Source organism: Mesoplodon densirostris, chromosome 2 (assembly GCF_025265405.1).
Source record: "Mesoplodon densirostris isolate mMesDen1 chromosome 2, mMesDen1 primary haplotype, whole genome shotgun sequence".
NCBI classification, from domain to species: Eukaryota; Metazoa; Chordata; class Mammalia; order Artiodactyla; family Ziphiidae; genus Mesoplodon; species Mesoplodon densirostris.
Genome location: NC_082662.1, coordinates 136,554,202 through 136,571,874, shown reverse-complemented (window position 1 = coordinate 136,571,874; position 17,673 = coordinate 136,554,202).

Here is a 17,673-nt window from a genome sequence, read left to right as displayed (position 1 = left end):
TTTGCCATAAGCCCTGGGCACCACATGATGTAGAAGAGACTGGCAGAGACCCAGCTTGCTTCATGTCCCCATGGCAGGGTTCCAGTAAGAATCTGGCTGGCGGGAATTCCCTGGTGGTCCAGTGGTTAGGACTCTGCGCTTTCACTGCTGAGGACCTGGGTTCAATCCCTGGTTGGGGAACTAAGATCCCACAAGCCGTGTGGCGTGGCAAAAAAAAATGTATTTTTTAATAAAAATAAAAAAGAATCTGGCTGGGTCCATAGGGCTACACAAGGGTCTTGGGCTGAATAGGAGTTACAGCCATGCTTTGAGAGTCAGCAGAGCTTTTGGGAACATGTCTGTGTGCCAAGAGAACAGGCCAAGGGTTACACCCGCCATGGATGCCGGCAGGAAGTGTCCCTGGGACCGCAGGGACAGACTGGCCATCCTAGCTCATGGACCAGACAGACAATCACCCAGAGCAGAGAGCCATGGAGGGACCAGCTGGGGATCTGTCCCCACCAGAACCCTGAGCAACGCCGGAGGGCTACCACTCCTGACGCCTCATTACCAAGGGCACTGGGAGAGGCGAAATGGCTCATTAGAGTTGAACTTTGAATTCACTGAGTATTCACCCCAACCAGTCAATTAAAGTCAATTAGCCTAGTGAACGTTTCTCTCACTACCCTCCCTACCAGGTGGAGATTGTGACAATATTTATTAGATGCGTTACAGGTAACAGAGGTCACAACTTTGCTCATCTGGGCCGAGTGTACTCATTTTTTTTTAAGCAGGCATAACAAAGATGATCTGTAATGCTGATCCATAGAGTCCTTGCTGCCTTGAAAGAGAGCGCATACACAGGCAGCGTTTCGTGGGCTCAGCAGAGACACAGGGACGCAGGGCTGGGACCACAGACCTGGGAGGGGTGATGCTTCAGTTGGAGGTCTGTCCAATTTGAGCAGAAATCCAGAGAGGAGACACCTGGATTGTCTGAGAGGGAGCAGAGGAAGGATATGAGGAGGTTTCAGCAAAGCGTGGGAGAAAGCCTCATTCATTTGTCTCGGAGTCTTTTATTAAGCTTCTGCTGTATGCCAGCCACCGAGCCAGTTACTGGAAGCTCAGAGAGCCATTCCATGCTGCGTGTGGTTCACTCTCCAAGGAGAGGCTGGAAGAAGGACAGCGCTTGGGGCGTGTTTGAGGTGGGGTGTTCAAAATACTCCCGAGAATCCCCTTGCTGCCCTGCTCTCTGCCCTCTTCCCTCTGCCCTGGAGATGCTGGTGCTGTGGAGGTTCGTGGGTGGAAGACCCATGTGGCATGTCTCCTCTCCCATCCAGGTTTACCCTGGGGAGGAGGGAGCAGCCATTTGTATTTATTTGTATTTATTTTATTTTATTATTATTATTATTTTTGCCCTCTGTATTTAGAAAGAGGTTCCTAGTGACCTGCCCTTTTCCCCTCCTCTCGCTCTCTACCCCCCTCACTCTCAGCCCCCGCCCCCCCACACATCCCCCCCTCCCGCAACACACACACACACACACACACACACACACATACAAGCAGGCTGATGGGTCTGGAGGCCGAAGTTCAAGCTGGGTCATGAAGTCAGGTGGCATCAGCTGCTGGGAGCCGGAGAACAGCTTGGAAGGCCTTTAAAGTCTCTCGTAAGGCATAATTGTAAGTGTATTACTACATTTTGCAGAATTTTTCAGCTGTGAATTCACTTTCGTGCAGTATAGCCCTTCATTTTACAGTGGGGCCCTTCAGGGTCCGAGAGGAGGGCTGGCCCAGGGTTGTCAGGCACCTGACAGCCGGTCCTGCACCCAGTCACCCTGTGCAAGGCCTCTTGAAGGCTCCTGGCTGCTGGCCTCCAGCACGCAGGAAAGGATTAATTATTAATTTTTATAACAACCCAGGTACTGATATCCGTGAACCGCAAGCCCTGACACTTCTCCTCCAACATCCAGCTACTTAATTGTGGTTTTTAGCTGGGTCAGCATAACAGTCTCGTAACCTCAGAAGTGGAGAGCCTTGAAGGCCTTCATCAGCCATTCCTCGGGGCAAAGGCCAGGTTCACAGGGGGCAGTGGTGGCATGGGAGCCAATAACGCTCTCTAAGAAATTCAGATGCCTTCACTGCCCATCAGAGCTGGGCCTCATCATACTCCCTTTCCTGGCATTAATTGTCTCTTACCTTCCTCATATTTAGCTGCAGTTTTCCAAGCACTTTTACAAACACAAGCTCAGTTGATTCCCAGACACTGCTATCACAGGACTGGGCAGGTAATTGACTCACTAGGAGAAAATAAAGATTCAGAGAGGGAAGTGACTCACCCAAGGTCACACAGGCTCAAGCACTTTGTCCTCAGCACCACCCACCTGGAGGAATTCATAGCTGGATCAACCTTTTAATGCAGGATGTTAATTACAGTCCTTGGATGTGTTTGGGGTCCATGAATCCTCAGGAAGTATTGGCAGCATTTGAGCATCTTTCTGAGATAAAGTCCATAATCTTCACCAAACTCTCTCTGACCCCAGACAGTAAGAACCACTGCTTTAAAATAAGCAGCTAAAACCCCTCTGTGCTCCTGCCTGCAGCTGTACCCACCCAGTGAAGCCTCCTCTTGTTGGGTTCTGGGATTTGCTGGGCAAAGTTGTGGCCAGGAGCTGGGCCGGGCTGGGAACTTGGCTGTCCCCAGGTGTTTAGTTGCCCTTGAATCTGGGACTGTCTGGGCAGCAAACACCAGGCTTGAAGACCTGTAATGCAAAAGGTCCCATTTACAATAGCCACACCAAGGTGTAAAGCTTACAGGAAATGCACAATATTCATAATAAAAAATCTGCCAAACTACACTGAGGGACATTAAATAAATGGTAAAACACGCCATGTTGAGAACTCATTACTGTAAAATGCCATTTGCTCAAATTTATAACTTTTATGCAATTCTAATAAAAATATCTAAGGTTTTTTGTTGGTTTTTTAAATCTGACACATGAATTTACATGGAACAATTCGCTTGGAAAAATAAACATATAAATGGAGTCATGAAATTTGGGGGAAGAAAAGAATAGTGTGGATTTACATTCCCAGATATTAAAACACATTATAAAGCTTCAGAGATGAATACAGAGAGGAATGGAATCAGGACAGGCAGCTCAATGGAAAAGAGAAAGCCCGGGAACAGACCCTATGTATTAGAGAAAATTAGTAGTATATGAGGAATGTGATGTTCAAATCAGTGTGGGAAAGATTAGCTGTTTAGTAAAAGATGTTCAAGTAATGTGGGGAAATAAAACTAAATCCCTACCTCATCCCATGTACCAGATTAAATTCAAAATCTCTGTTTCTTTATAGTAAGAAGGGCTATAGTTCCTGCCTTGTAACATAATTGTAGGTGTATGTGAGATAATGCATGTCAAGTTTTTAGTATAGAACACACCTGATAAATATTTCCTAGTATTATTATTGGTGTTATGATTACTCCAGATGGATTATAATCCAAACATGTAATGACAAGTTCATAACATTACTGAAAGTTCAGGTATAACCTCCCTGATCTCAGGGTGGGAATGGTTTTCATAGAAGCAAAGGAAGAAACCAGCAAAGGCAGGATGTGCCAGGAGCCTTAGAAGGTTCTTGCCCTGTGACTCAGCAATTCCACCACTAGGATGTCAATCCTAAGTATGTTCTCAGATCAATGTGCGAAGATGTTTACTAAACATTTTTTTATAGGAGCAAAAAGTAGAAACAACCTAAATGTCAAAAGGGGAATGGATAAAAAAACTTGTTCAACCACATGGTGGACTCTATGCAGCCATTAAAATTTTTTAAATTATCTCAGTGAACATTAATTGATTGATTTGGGGAAATGTTTAGGTTAGAATGCTAACCATGACCCAAAGTATTCAAAAGTGTATATAGTATGATAGCTTGAACCTAGCAAAATATACACCAAAACAGTTATCTCTGTGAAGGGAATAACTTGAGTTTTTTTTTTTCTTTATTCTTTGCAAATTCACTATGTTAAACCTGCTTCTTTTATGATTCTACCACATTTTTAAAAACTTTTAATTTTATATTGGAGTATAGTTGATTAACACTGTTGTGTTAGTTCCAGGTGTACAGCAAAGTGATTCATTTACACATATACATGTATCTATTCTTTTTCAAATTCTTTTCCCATTTAGGTTGTTATATAATATTGAGCAGAGTTCCCTGTGCTATATAGCAGGTCCTTGCTGGTTATCCATTTTAAATACAGCAGTGTGTACATGTCAATCCCAAACGCCCTAACTCTCCCTCTCCCCCAACCCTTCCTTCTTGGTAACCATAAGTTCGTTCTCTAAGTCTGCGGGTCTGTTTCTGTTTTGTAAACAAGTTCATTTGTATCGTTTTCTTTCTTTTCTTTTTTTTAGATTCCACATATAAGCTATATCACACCATATTTGTCTTTCTCTGTCTGACTTCACTCAATATGACAATCTCTAGGTCCATCCATGTTGCTGCAAATGGCATTATTTCACTCTTTTTAATGGCTGACTTGTGCTTTTAAAAGTTATTTATCGAGCAGACATTTTACAAAAGATACTTCTTCACCCTTGCCTCTCAAACTGGGGTAAGTTTGGGGTTTCTGCTAATCGGTCATCACAGGAACATGTCCACAATTTACTTGAATTATCTTCCTCTAGGTGCTCCTTTTATAGTCAAACAAATCCAAATGAATTGTGGGAAGAATACAAAATGCTTATAATTTCTCTTTTCAGAAAGAGACGCGGGGCTTCCCTGGTGGCGCAGTGGTTGAGAGTCTGCCTGCCGATGCAGGGGACACGGGTTCAGGCCCTGGTCTGGGGGGATCCCACATGCCGCGGAGCAACTAGGCCCGTGGGCCACAATTGCTGAGCCTGCGCGTCTGGAGCCTGTGCCCCGCAGCGGGAGAGGCCGCGATGGTGAGAGGCCCGCGCACCGTGATGGGGAGTGGCCCCCGCTTGCCACAACTGGAGAGGGCCCTCGCACAGAAACGAGGACCCAACACAGCCATAAATAAATAAATAAAAATTTAAAAAATAATAATAATAAAAAAAAAAAAAAAAAAAAGAAATAGATGCACGCACGCAACACTGGTGCCTGGATGGAGCTGCTTCGGGCAGGTCCCATGGATGAGCTCTTGGGAGGGCTCAGCTTCTTCTGCTCATGTGCTACTTTGGAGAAGCCTGCGAGGAGCCTGGTGTCATAGCCACGGCCCTGAGGTCAAGTGTGTCCCCACCCCCAGGCCTGAGGTGGCCAGCTGTGTGCTGGGCTTTCTTGAGAGTTCAAAGTCTCGGCCATCACAAGTCCCCAGAGTCAAAGATTTCCCTCAGGTGGAGACCCACCTCCCAGAAGCCTCCAAAACAAATAGTGATAAGCAAACGAGACGCAGGAAGCTGGCCGCCAGCCAGCTTGGGCCTGAATGCCAGGCTTGGGGTGGCAAGAGCCCAGAAGAGACCTAGCGTTCCCACCACACCAGCCTGTCGGCGCAGCTCTGGCCCAAGCACCTCCCCCTCCCTCAGCAGCCGTCCCCTCTGAGCAGGATGAGGTGCAAAAGTGGGAACACAGCCTGCCCAGGTGAACCTTGGCCGGGACCAGGGGCAGGGGCAGGCTGGCAGGAGTGCCGTGAGGCTGGCAAACTCTGTGCAGGAGCGAAGCTTGGGTTCACATCATCTGCCCATACAATGCCAAGGCCTAGGGCGATGACCGTGGGGACAGCTCAGGCTGCCGGAGGGCGCCGGGGGACAGACACCCAGTTGCCAAGCCTTGGTGTAGCCCGTGCTTTCTGGGCCACCGAGTCCATGGACATCAGCCCAAGCCAAGGAGAGCAGCCTCGAAGATTCAGGGGCGTGTGGGGCAGTGAACGTCCCACAGATGTGACCATGCTCTCACTGTGGGCTGCAGCCTTAACCTTGGCTTGGTATGTCGAAGGGTCTGGAGTGAGGGAGGTGGGGAGAAGGGGGTGGAGGCCACAGGACAACGAGCATTTATTGAGCCTTTACTCTCCATTAGACTCTGTATTGGCTATAACATGTCATAGTTCACATTTTTCATCACAATTACTAGATTATCTCCATTTTACAGCTGGGGAAACTGAGGCTTGGACACGATGGATGGGGGTGGAGGAAGGCCATACAGCTAGCGGATCACTAGCTGGAGGGGGAAGGATTCACATGCAGATGGAGATTTCTGAGTCAGGCTGTTTCTACTGTCCTGGGCTCTATGTCATTATGGAACCCACCCCTCAGGCCCCAGCCCTGGCCATGGACCTGCCACTGCACCACTCCAGGCCCCCTCTCAGGCCCACAGGCCCCACTCGTGACTCCTGCCTTCTTTCCCTGATCAAGTCCCAGGGACCTTGCTGAATATCCTGTCTCTCCAGGAAAGCTGTCACCCACTCCCGCGTTCCCCCCCCCTCCCCCCGGGGCCTGGCCCAGGACAGAGCTGGGTAGTGGAATGCTGACTACTTTCTACCTCCTTCCCTGGGCTGGTTTTCCTCTGGGAAATCAGGAAAGGGATCATCAAAATAGCAAGCATGAAGCTGCAAAGTTTTAGAACCGAACGGAGCTCTCATACTGCCCCCCACCCCCCGTCCACCCCCACACCCCGCCCCACTCCTGCCCTGGTCGGTAGTCCCTAACTTCCTCTGAGAAGGTAACTAGAAACTCAAGTAGAGTTGAGTTGATTAAACTCCCTGCCCAACCCTGCTTCTGCACTTTCCCCATCCTCCCCCTGGTCTCCAGAGGTGTTGAAGGCAGGAGGGCTCCCCCTTTCTCCGGTGGACTGTTTGCTTCTCTGTGATTTTCTAGTCCATCCCGCCACTCCCTTCCCTGGGGCCAAGGCTAACTTGTGACTTGCAGAAAATGGAGATCAGTTTCAGGTGTTTTGCATTCCTTTTCCCAGGGGAGGTCAGAGCAGGATGCCTTACCCGGGGTTGGTTCGTAGGCCCTGGGCTTCTGGGAGGGGCCGCAGCCGGCTGACACTCAGGCAGGGGGCCCTGCAAATGCTGTGAATGTTTGGGAGCCTAAGCTCACCTCTGCCTCGTCAGAAGGGAGGCGAGTGGAGTCCCACAGGCCCAGCTTGTAGGGCCTCAGAGTAGGGAGGCTGTCATCTGAAGGAGACTTCTTGGGGTCCCCATCATCTAGCCGCATGACATCCCCACGGAGGGTGACATCATCTCATACCTGGTCTTCCAGAGGCAGGAATGCCAGCTGGGCTGCTCTTCTTCATAGTCTGTTATGTTAGTGTAAACAACTCCCGACCCTCCTTGACCTGGGAGGTGGAGGCTGGCACAGGATTCGCTTGCACAACCGTACCTTGAAAACACTGAAGCTCGGAGTCCACTGCGTTAGTTTTCTATGCCTAATCAAAGATCTGAAATAATATCTATGTCTCCAGCCAGCGAGGGGCAGCCAGCATGGGTAGCACATGGCTGGTTAGCCGTATGATGGATGGTAAGGACGTGGAGCCACACAGATCTCAGCCACCAGCTGTGAGAGGTCAGGCAGGACGAGAGCTGGGAGCTTCCATTTCCTTGTCTGTCCAAGTGGGATGGGAACCTCTATTTCACAGTCGCTGAATACATAGACAGCAATTACATCACTCCTGGAAGGCCGACAGCACTGAATTTATGTTAGTTGTGACTATACTTAGAGTCACAAAGCACTGGGGGCCTCAGTCATTCACTGACCAATAGTCATGAATAGTCATGACTGTTGTTCAGAAGATCTGAGGACCAGCCGGTGGTGGCAAGCGAGCCCTTGCCCTCACTTGGGGAGTACAGTGGGAAGACAGACAGTAAACAAAGAACTGCACATGGTAGGCCCTCATTAAATATTTGTTGAACAAATTGCAAAAAGAGATGAACCTATGACGGGAGTACGCAAGGTGCCATGTGGGGAGGCATGGGGGCTTCCCCAGCCCAGGCCTCCCTGGAGAGGTGATGGTGAAGCCAAGTTTCAAGGATAAGGAAGGTTTGGCCAGGTCCTTCTCAGCAACCTTAAATGGGCATTTTCCAAGAGCTTAGGCAGGCTGGAATGCTACTCTTGGTTAGGAGGATAAACCATTTCAAGAGTTCAAGGTTCACGTGCAGATCAGGCCCAGAGATGACTTTTTCAGGTCTGGTGAGCATCCATTCTCTGACCAGTAACTTTTAGTGGAAGGAAGCTACTGGACAGGCCTCTCTCTCCCTTCCCACTCCTCCCCTTGGCCCTGCTCTGTCCTGTACACCGAGAATTCTGATACAGTCAGAAACCTTGGGAATTATCTCCTGGCAGACTTGTTTCTCACAAAGGCCTCCTTGCACTTGCACATCCAAACTATTTTATCTAGTCTATTAAAGCTTGTAATGATAGGGAGTTTAAGAGTCTGGAGCCAAGCGCTAACATTTGCTGAGCAAGATCTCCTGTCAAGTTCATAACAGCCCAGTGAGAGAGGTGCTACGGTTATCAGCCCAATTGGAAGCACACGAAAGTTAAGCAACTTGCGTAAGATCACATCGTTAGCTGGCGGCCAGGCTGAGATTCAAATGCACACGTCATACTCCCCAGTGCTTGGGCTCCACCCTTGAGCTGTTGGCTAAAGTTGGCCTAAGGAATTTCCCTCCCTCACCTCAGAGCCTGTGTCAACACCGACCCTTCAGATCTTCAGCACCACTGGGGCATTTCCCTCCAGAGGTGACTTCAAGACTCATGGAGTGTCACATTTACTGATGGGTCAGAACTGTCCCCAAAGGAGAATGTAAAGAGCCCTGTCTTGTGAGAACCCCCAGGACCAGCAGGCACCTCTGCTCTGGCTCCAGGGCCCTGGTCAGCTATAGCCAGGGGTGGGCAGGCAGAAACAGCATGAGAGAAGCACCCAAAACGGTGTCTACAGGCCTATTAGGGGTGGACCGGAGGGCTGCTCCCTGGGGTGCTGAGCATCCCTGAAATAAGTATGGGAATGGTTTCTGTCTCTGCTCAGAACTAAGACATGATAGCTGATCCATCTTCTGCCAAAGAAAACAAACCATTGAGTAGGAATAAAATATATATTTGTCCCTGGTCTACTAACCTCTACTGAAAGGTTTTCCACAGGCTGCCTTGTGCAATGTTGCTGGATCAGCAAGCCTGAGGTTGACAGTCACCTGAAGTGAGTGGTACCATGTGGCAGGTGCTATTTACTGGGAATAAGTTATTTATCATCAGAATTTAAAGCACGTTATTGTGTCTCCTGTAGTGAGCACTTTTGGTTGTACTGCCTTAGCCAAGGGCCTGTTAGACTGCTGTAACAAAGACGTCCAATAATGATAGAGGGTAGAGATCAGTAAATTTTTTCTGTAAAGCACCAGAGAGTAAATATTTTAAGTCATACAGACTCTGTTGCAGCTACTCAACTCTGCCATTGGACTGTGAAATAGCCATCAGACAATACATAAGTGAATGAGTATGGATGTGTTCCAATAACACTTTATTTATAAAAATAGGCAGTAGGCCTCTGTTTGCCTACCTCTGCTGCAGATGAATGATGATAGAAGTTTCTTTCTCTTGCATGTAACAATGGTGTAGTGAGCAGTTCTAGTCCGGGGGACAGTTGTTTAGGGATCCAGGCTCCTTCCATTGACTTGCTCTGCATCTTCCATCCTCCAGAGGCCATGTCCTCCTCTGTATAATGGAAGGTTTAGGGAAAAGTAAAAAGAGCATGGAGGAGGGAGACCCACTGCCTTAAGGCTTAGAGATGAAACAAGACCTAATCACGTTCCCCTGGCCAAAATTTAGTCCTCCAGCCCCACATAACAGCAGAGGAAGCTGGGAAATGTAGTCTGGTTCTGTGTCCAGGAAGAAAGGAGAAGGATGTTGGAGGATGTCCGACAGCCTCTGCTATACCCAACCAGCCTCATTTTCCCTTCCCCTTCTTCTCACCACCTCCTCCATTGTTTTGTTCATGTGTCCATCTTCCCCCCACAACCCCTGCCCAATAAGGCTCAGGGGAAGTTGACTCCATCCCTTCCTCAGAGGTTGGTCTGACTGGTCTAAGGATAATCCCAAACCTTTCCACACAGCGATTGGGTCAGGGACCTGGACTTTAACCAATCAGTGCAGAGCATTTTTCCTGGCCACAGGGATGACTTAGGAAAGAGAACGTGACCCTAATGAGAGGTTTGATTTATTAGGGCCATCTGGAAAAGAAGCCTTCTTTCCCTTAAAAGAGAGTCCTTCTCTTCAAAGTGGTGTGAATCCTGAGGTCACTGTAGCTATTTTTTTTAAATTGTGGTAAAATATACTTAACATAAAATTTATCATTTCAACTATTTTTAAATGTACAGCTTGGTGACATTAAGTACATTCACATTGTTGTGCAAACATCACCACCATCCATCTCCAGAACATTTTTCATCTTCCCAAACTGGAACTCTCTACCCTTTGAACAATAACTCCCCAATATCCTACTCTCTTCGGCCCCTGGTAGCCATCATTCTACTTTCTGTCTCTATGAATGTGACTACTCTAGGTACCTATGTAAGTGGAATCATGCTGTATTTGTCCTTTTGTGACTGGCTTATTTCACTCTGCATATCTTCAATGTTCATCCCTGTCACAGCACATGTGAGAATTTCCTTCTTTCATAAGGTGAATAATATCACGTTGTACGTATAGACCACATTTGCTTATCCATTCATCTGTGAATGGACACTTGAGTTGTTTCCACCTTTTGGTCATTCACTGCAGCCATTTTGCTCCTAGGACCTGAGCCAGCTTGTGCATGAAGCCAAGGCTTGGAGGAAAACACAGCTAAAAGAATCACAGGGACTGGGCTGAGCTACTGGCCCTAGCTAATCCCGAGGGCTGCCATACCTCTGGATTAGCAGATCTGTGAAATGATGAATTTCTTCTGATTGAACTGAGCTTTAGTTTCCTTATGGCTTTAACTGATGCATCTCTCAAGAAGTTGCCTAGTTTCACAACTGGAAAAGAAACCCCAAAACAAGCAGAACCACAGAAAAGGAGAAATGTTTTGTTGACATGAATGCCAGGAAAAAAATTTTAAGGCACGTTTTAAAATAGATTTTGTAACTATATCTTTGCTAGTTACTTCTCTCCTGATGAGTGGAAATGACTAATGGTATGAGTGATGGGAAAACTGAAAAGACAAATCCAGTTAGGTGAAAATGTTTGGTTATATACAGCGTATGTCATAAATACCTTATTTTGACCTTAAAAAATAGAAGACCTTTATTGAAAGGAAGAATCGGGTTTTCTTATACGTTGGCTGAATAAACGCTGTGTGAATATTTAGAGGAGGGGAACCAGATTATGAGCCTGCCTAGGGCTCTCACGTCCCCATCTGCCTCAACTATGGAAGAAGCTGGAGGGTTGGGGCTTGGAGGTCCCCTCTGAGCAGTGGCACAATTTTTGGGAAATGTCCTGAACTCACTGGCCACCCAGGGGTCTTTCCCAGCTGAGTGACCCTGGGAAAATCTAACTTCTCTGGGCCTCTGTTTCCTCATCTGTAAAATGGGTTTCTTGATATCTTTCTTATCTACCCTACAGGGTTGTTAGTGAAACTGATAAGTGCTGTGCACATTTAAGTTTCCAGGGGGAAATGTATGAACCCATTTTCTGTGCGAAGTTCAGCAGCCTGAGGGTGGGGCCGTAATCCCTCTTACAAACAGCCAGGACTGCCCTTTAGACTACAGTATGGGAACCCAGCAGCCAGAAAGCTTGTGGCAGCCGATGATCACGTGTCTCCCAGGGAGGAGGAGGAAATGGGCTCCTGGCCTGGGTTCCCCTCCTGAGCAGGTGGGTCCTGACACTGGGGCTGGTCACGTTCACACATGTTGTCCAATTTAAGCTGCTACAACTACCCTGGGGGATACTATCCTCATCTGAGAGGTGAAGCAACGGAGGCTCAGAGGGTTTACATCCCTATTGTCACATAGCTCATGAGTGGCAGAGTCCAGATTTGAACTCAGAGCCTGTCTTGGTCTCTGGAGCTCGCCCTGCTATTCCACGTTGCTCTTGTCTCCAAACGCTGGACCCTTCTCTTACCATATCCCTAGGCCTCTAAGGGTTCCTTCCCTCTGCTACTGGGCTATGATCCTGGATATGTTGTTGGTTGGTGGGAGGCATCTTGGAGGAGAGCAGATCCTCAGGGTAGAGACAAGGGGTTCCCGGGACACGTGTCAGCTCACGCGGCTCTGCGTTCATATTCCTCACTCTTGCCCTGCCTTTGGAGCTGCCTCTAGGAATAAACATTGACACTGAAGAGGTTGGGCCCATGATAGTTTTTCAGCGAAATAGTTCTCCATTTATTGGTCCCTAAGATAGAAGACTCCCCTGGAGGTAAGACCACGTGTCGTTGGGAAAGAGAACCGGAAGAGCGAGCTGCCCACCTTCTCGGGGTGCCACAGACTTACGGAGCCTTGGCTGTAAAAGCAGGTAGGCCTCCTCCATCACCTCGGCTGCCAGATGGCCTGGCACACAGCAGGCACTCCGTCGCTGTTTGTTAAATGAGTGAATGGATGAACGTTGGTGGCTGTGAGTGATCGCCCTGCTCCGCCTCACTTCTTGTGCCCTCTGTACTGCGCTCTCCTCCTGAGGGTCCCTCCTACATCTCCTTCTAGTCCCCGCCTCCACCCTCCTGACCTGAGTTCATCTCCCTCCCCCTGTCCCACCCTAAGTGCCCTTCCTTCCCCCTGGTGGCCTGCCCCACGATAAGAGCTGTTTAGCTGCCTGTGCCCAGATAATTCTCCTTTCTGGCCTCTGCTGAGTTCCCCTAGCCTGTGACTTAACCAGGCTGGCCAATTTGACCCAACCTTTGTCCTCCTTATAAAAAAATATTAACTCTCTTGAATTCAAATGCTTAATTTAAGGAGGCTCCCAGAGAGAGACTTTAGTTGTAAGCTGTCCAGAGGGAGCAGAAATGCAAGGCACTGTCCATGCTGTGATCCCGAGTCTTGTGCAGGCAAGGAGATGCCATGTGTTCCTCCTCTGGTGGTTTCCAGGAGGCAGCCTGTCAGGCACTCTGTTCTCTTTGGTGGGAAAACCGAGGGACAGGGTGCTCAATCTGGGTCTCCCCAAACCCCCAACTTTCATTTCTTTAAAAGCTAGAGATAATGTAGCAGATCTAGATTGAGTTATATTTGCTGAGCACCTAATTCTGTCTTCACCACTTTCATATGCATTTTCTCATTGAGCCTTCACCAAATTCTCAAAGCCACCTTGTGAGGTAGGTGGTATTGGGGTCTTATACAGGAAACAGGAACCCACTCAGACAAGTTCCAGTAGGAGGAAAGGTTTGTAGAAAGGATTCATTGCAGAGATTTCAAGGAGAAATGACGTGCAGCTGCATGACTTGCGAACATTTGAGAGGGGAGGTGTGTGCAGACTCACAGTGACTGATCTCTGCTCTGGTTGTCATCAGCACTGCTTCGTCCCACCTACTGCCCTGTGCGTGCCTATGAATTTGCCTCCCCATGCAGCAGTAGCTGCTGTCCTGACCCAAGTGAATGAATTCAGAGGCTGGCCTCAGTTATCAGATGTTTTCAAGACTTTGAAGTAAGAGTGTTGTAGCCAGACTAATGCAAACCACTCCCCCACCCCCTGCCACACACACACAAAGATGTCCCTGTCCTACCCAGCAATTTCACTCCTAGATGTATATCCATTAGAAATGGAAACAGGTATCCACAGAGAAACTTGTACACAAATGTTTATGCAGCATTATTCACAATAGCCAAAAGATGAAAACAACCCATTAACTGATGAATGGATAAACAAAATGTGGTATATCCATACAATGGATTATTATTAGACCATAAAAAGGAATGCAATACTGACATATGCTCCAACATGGATAAACCTTGAGTCCATTGTGCTAAGTAAAAGTTAGACACAAAAGACAGTATATTGTATGATTCCATCCACATGAAAGTCCAGAATAGAGAAATCTATGGAGACTGAAAGTAGATTAGTAATTGCTTAGGATTATGGGCCAGGGTAGGGGAGGGTAGGTGGGTGAGAGCTGAAGGGTATAGGTTTTCTTCTTGAGGTGATGAAAATGTTCTAAAATTGACTGTGTTGATGATTGCACATATCTGTGATATACTAAAAAGCATTGACTTGTGCACTTTAAATGGGCAAATTGTATGGTATGTAAATTATATGTCACTCAAGCTGTTAAAAAAAACTAACAGAAAAGAGGTCCACCTCATAATCTTCAGAACTTGTGAATATGTTACCTTATGCAGAGGGGATTAAATTAAGGATCTTGAGATGGGGAGATTATCTTGGATTTTCTGGGAGGGTTTAATGTAATCACAAGAGTCCTTATAGGAGAGAAGCAGGAGAGAGAGAGCGAGAAAGAAAGAGAGTAGAGATTTGAAAATGTTATGAGTTTGAAGATAGAGGAAGGGACCATGAGCCAGGAGTGAAGGTGGCCTCTAGAAACTGCAAAAGACAAGGAAACAGATTATTCCCTAGAGCCTCCAGAAGGAATGCAGCCCTGCGGACACCTTGATTTTAGCCCGGTGAAAGCCATTTCAGATTTCTGATCTCCAGAGCTATAAGACAATAATCATGTGCTGTTTTAAACCAATAAGCTTGTGGTAATTTGTTACAGCTGCAAAGGAAACTAATACAAAAAGTTACAAAGACAAGGTCAAGGGGTTGTGGGTTTTGAAGCTATAAGGTCAATTTGAACCAGTAAATGTAGAGAAAGTAACGTGGCTTCCTCCAGTAAGCCTTCCTTGGCCTCCTTCTCCCACCTTAGACTATTTTGGAGGTCACCTCTGGGATCCTACAATGCCAGAGTTAGTACCATTACTGCATGGCAGCCCTTGATTACCTCAGTTTCCCTCATTCGGTTAGAGATTCCTGGAGAGGGCAGGATATTAAAGGCTCATTTTTGCATCCCCAGTGCCTAGAATCGTGCCTGGCACATCATAAATGTTCAGCTATCTGGTGACTAAATGAGTAAGGCCCCCGAAGCTTAGAGATCATCACAAGTAATGATAACAGCTGGTCTTCATTGAATTCTTACTGTAGTCAGTGCTTTCTATTCACTTCCTTTTTTTTTTTTGCGGTACGCAGGCCTCTCACTGTTGTGGCCTCTCCCGTTGCGGAGCACAGGCTCCGGACGCGCAGGCTCAGCGACCATGGCTCTTTATGATCTCCATGACTCAGAAGAGAGAAAAAGTCTCCAGAAAGGGGAACATCCTGCCTAGCCTGCCTCAGATCTGCGTGGCTCCGAGCCTCTGCTCCACACCTGTGCTCTCCAGTGCCACGGGCTCCACGTGGCTACTTATACTGAAATGAATTACAATTAAGAAAAATGAAAAATTCAGTTCTTTGGGCACACTAACCACACCTCAACTGCCCAATAACCACACAAGGTCAGCAGTTACCCTGCTGGGCAGTGCATACCTAAAACATTTTCATCATCACAGAAAGTTTTATTGCACAGCATTGTTCTCAACCACTGAGCCTGTCACTAGATCAAATAAAATAAGTCATTTCAAATCCGTGATTGCCTTGAAAAAAATAGAAGCAGACCCAGCTCTTCATCTTTCCAAGGCAGGAGTATGGCTTCTTAAGAAAGCTTGCATCTCCCGGCTCTCATGAGAGGTGGGGTCCTCTCTCTGGAAGACTCAGGGCAGATACAGGCCAACTTTTCCCCTCACCTGAATAGATCTGACGCACAGGGTGCTGCCCACCGGGAGGGTTGTGTGGCTGGGTCACAGTGAGGACTCTTCCAGTTGACAGCTCCCTCCCTTTCAGGCCCAGGGAGGGTGTCCCTGGGGCTTCATCCTTCTCCCTCTGATAAAGCAGGCCTCAAACATACCCCAGGTTTGCAGAGATCCCATATGCTTGTGTGGTGACCAGCTTACCAGAAGCTTCCAGAAGCACAGCAGGAGGGGATAACAGAAACAGCAACAATACTAAAATAACATGTAGGGAGGGCCGCCTGGAGGCTTTACACTGCTAGAGTTGCTTTATAGGCATCATCTTAGTTAATCCTCACAAGTAGACATCGTTTTAGCCTCGATTCACCGACGATGATGCTGAGACCGCAAAGCCAGGTTGGCTTGCCCAAGGTCACACACAGGAAGTGGCAGAGCTGGGACACGAACTCCAAAATCGCTGAGAAAAGAAGCCATTTTTGTGTGATGGCCCCTCCGTCTGGGGAGCCCATCCCCTAGATGCAGTTTCCCCTGGAAACATCATGAGATGGAGGGGAGGGGAAGAGCCAGAGCTTAGCAAGCTTGCTGCCAGCCCTGAGTGTTCCCTGCCAGGCCCACGGCCTTGGCTGCTTCCCCGTGTGAGCAGAGAGGAGCAGTTGGGGTTGAGTAAGCTGCCAGCAGAGATCTTCCTGTTTGCCCTCCACAAAGACGCATCTGCTCCTGGGTTCCTGGCCCCGTGACGCCTGCCATTCCTCACTGTCTTCCTCAGGGACCAGGACATGTGGTACTGCCTGTGGGGTAGGGGGGTGTTTCAGGGGACTCCCTCTGACCCAAGATTATGCAGCAGGAGGGGAAAATCTCAGGCCAGTAACACAGTCTGTGGTTTCTTGGGGAAAACCACAGAAGACTCAGCTCAGAATGGCAAAACCCCCAATCTCCACCACACAGGGTGTGGCCCGGGAGTACCTTGGCCGCCAATACCTATGTTAGCACAAGTCTCCACTCGCGGCACCTTCTTATGGCCGTTAGCTCTTCTGTCTGTCTGTCTGTAACCCCTGGACCAGGTGGCTGTGCTGTTGGTGGCCCTGTGATGGGAACGCTGGCGAGGGGGGAGGGTGTGGCAGTGAATAGTGAGGAAGAGGGCTTCTAGCTCTGCCCTCAGCAAACTCCCAGCATGATGCAGAGACATGTGTTTTTACCCCAGAGAAGCTCCCAATCTGATGTGAGAGACATACCCCCTTCCCTCAAGGCTCGCAGTGTTTGAGAAGCCTCCTAGAGAAAATTCTGATCTAGTGAGGGAGGTAGGGAGCATCCACAGAGAAGCAAAATTTAGAGAAAATTCAGGAGTCCTTTCTCAGCCCTCCTCCACCCCAACCCACACCGGCCCCATCCTCCCACCCCTACGCCATTCGCCTACCACACCTTCTTCGCTATTTTGATCAGCGGGTCTCACCTCCCTCCCCCCATGACCTTGAGGAATTCCCAGCCCAAGGGCAAGAAACAAGCCCTTGTCTCCTATGAATATCCGAATGCAAGACAGGTGGTGCTGTTTGATGCATCACCTTGATTTTACTTGGACTGATTTTTGAAAGTAAGTAATTCATGAACGTTGATACTGTATTTCTGGTAACGTCTTCAGGTACATATTTTTGTGTGGACATCTGTATTTATGTCTTGGGTATGTACCTAGGAGTGGAATTGCTGGGTCATATGGTAGCTCAAAGTTTGGCAGTTTGAGGACCTGTTTTACATTCCCACCAGCAGAGGATGATGGTTCTGATTTCTCCACATCCTTGGGCAATTCAGTGTGAGACTCCCATTGGATGGCCGGTTGGTGATGTCGAGCCAGTGTGGAGTTCAGGGAGAGGTTGGGCTGAAGACTCTAAGGTCATCAGTGTAGAGATGGTGGTTAAGGTTCTGACACTGCGTGATGGCACTAAGGAGTGAGTGTGGGCCCAACAGCCAGAGGTTGGCAAGATGAGGAGGAACCGGCCAAAGAAAATGACAGGGGG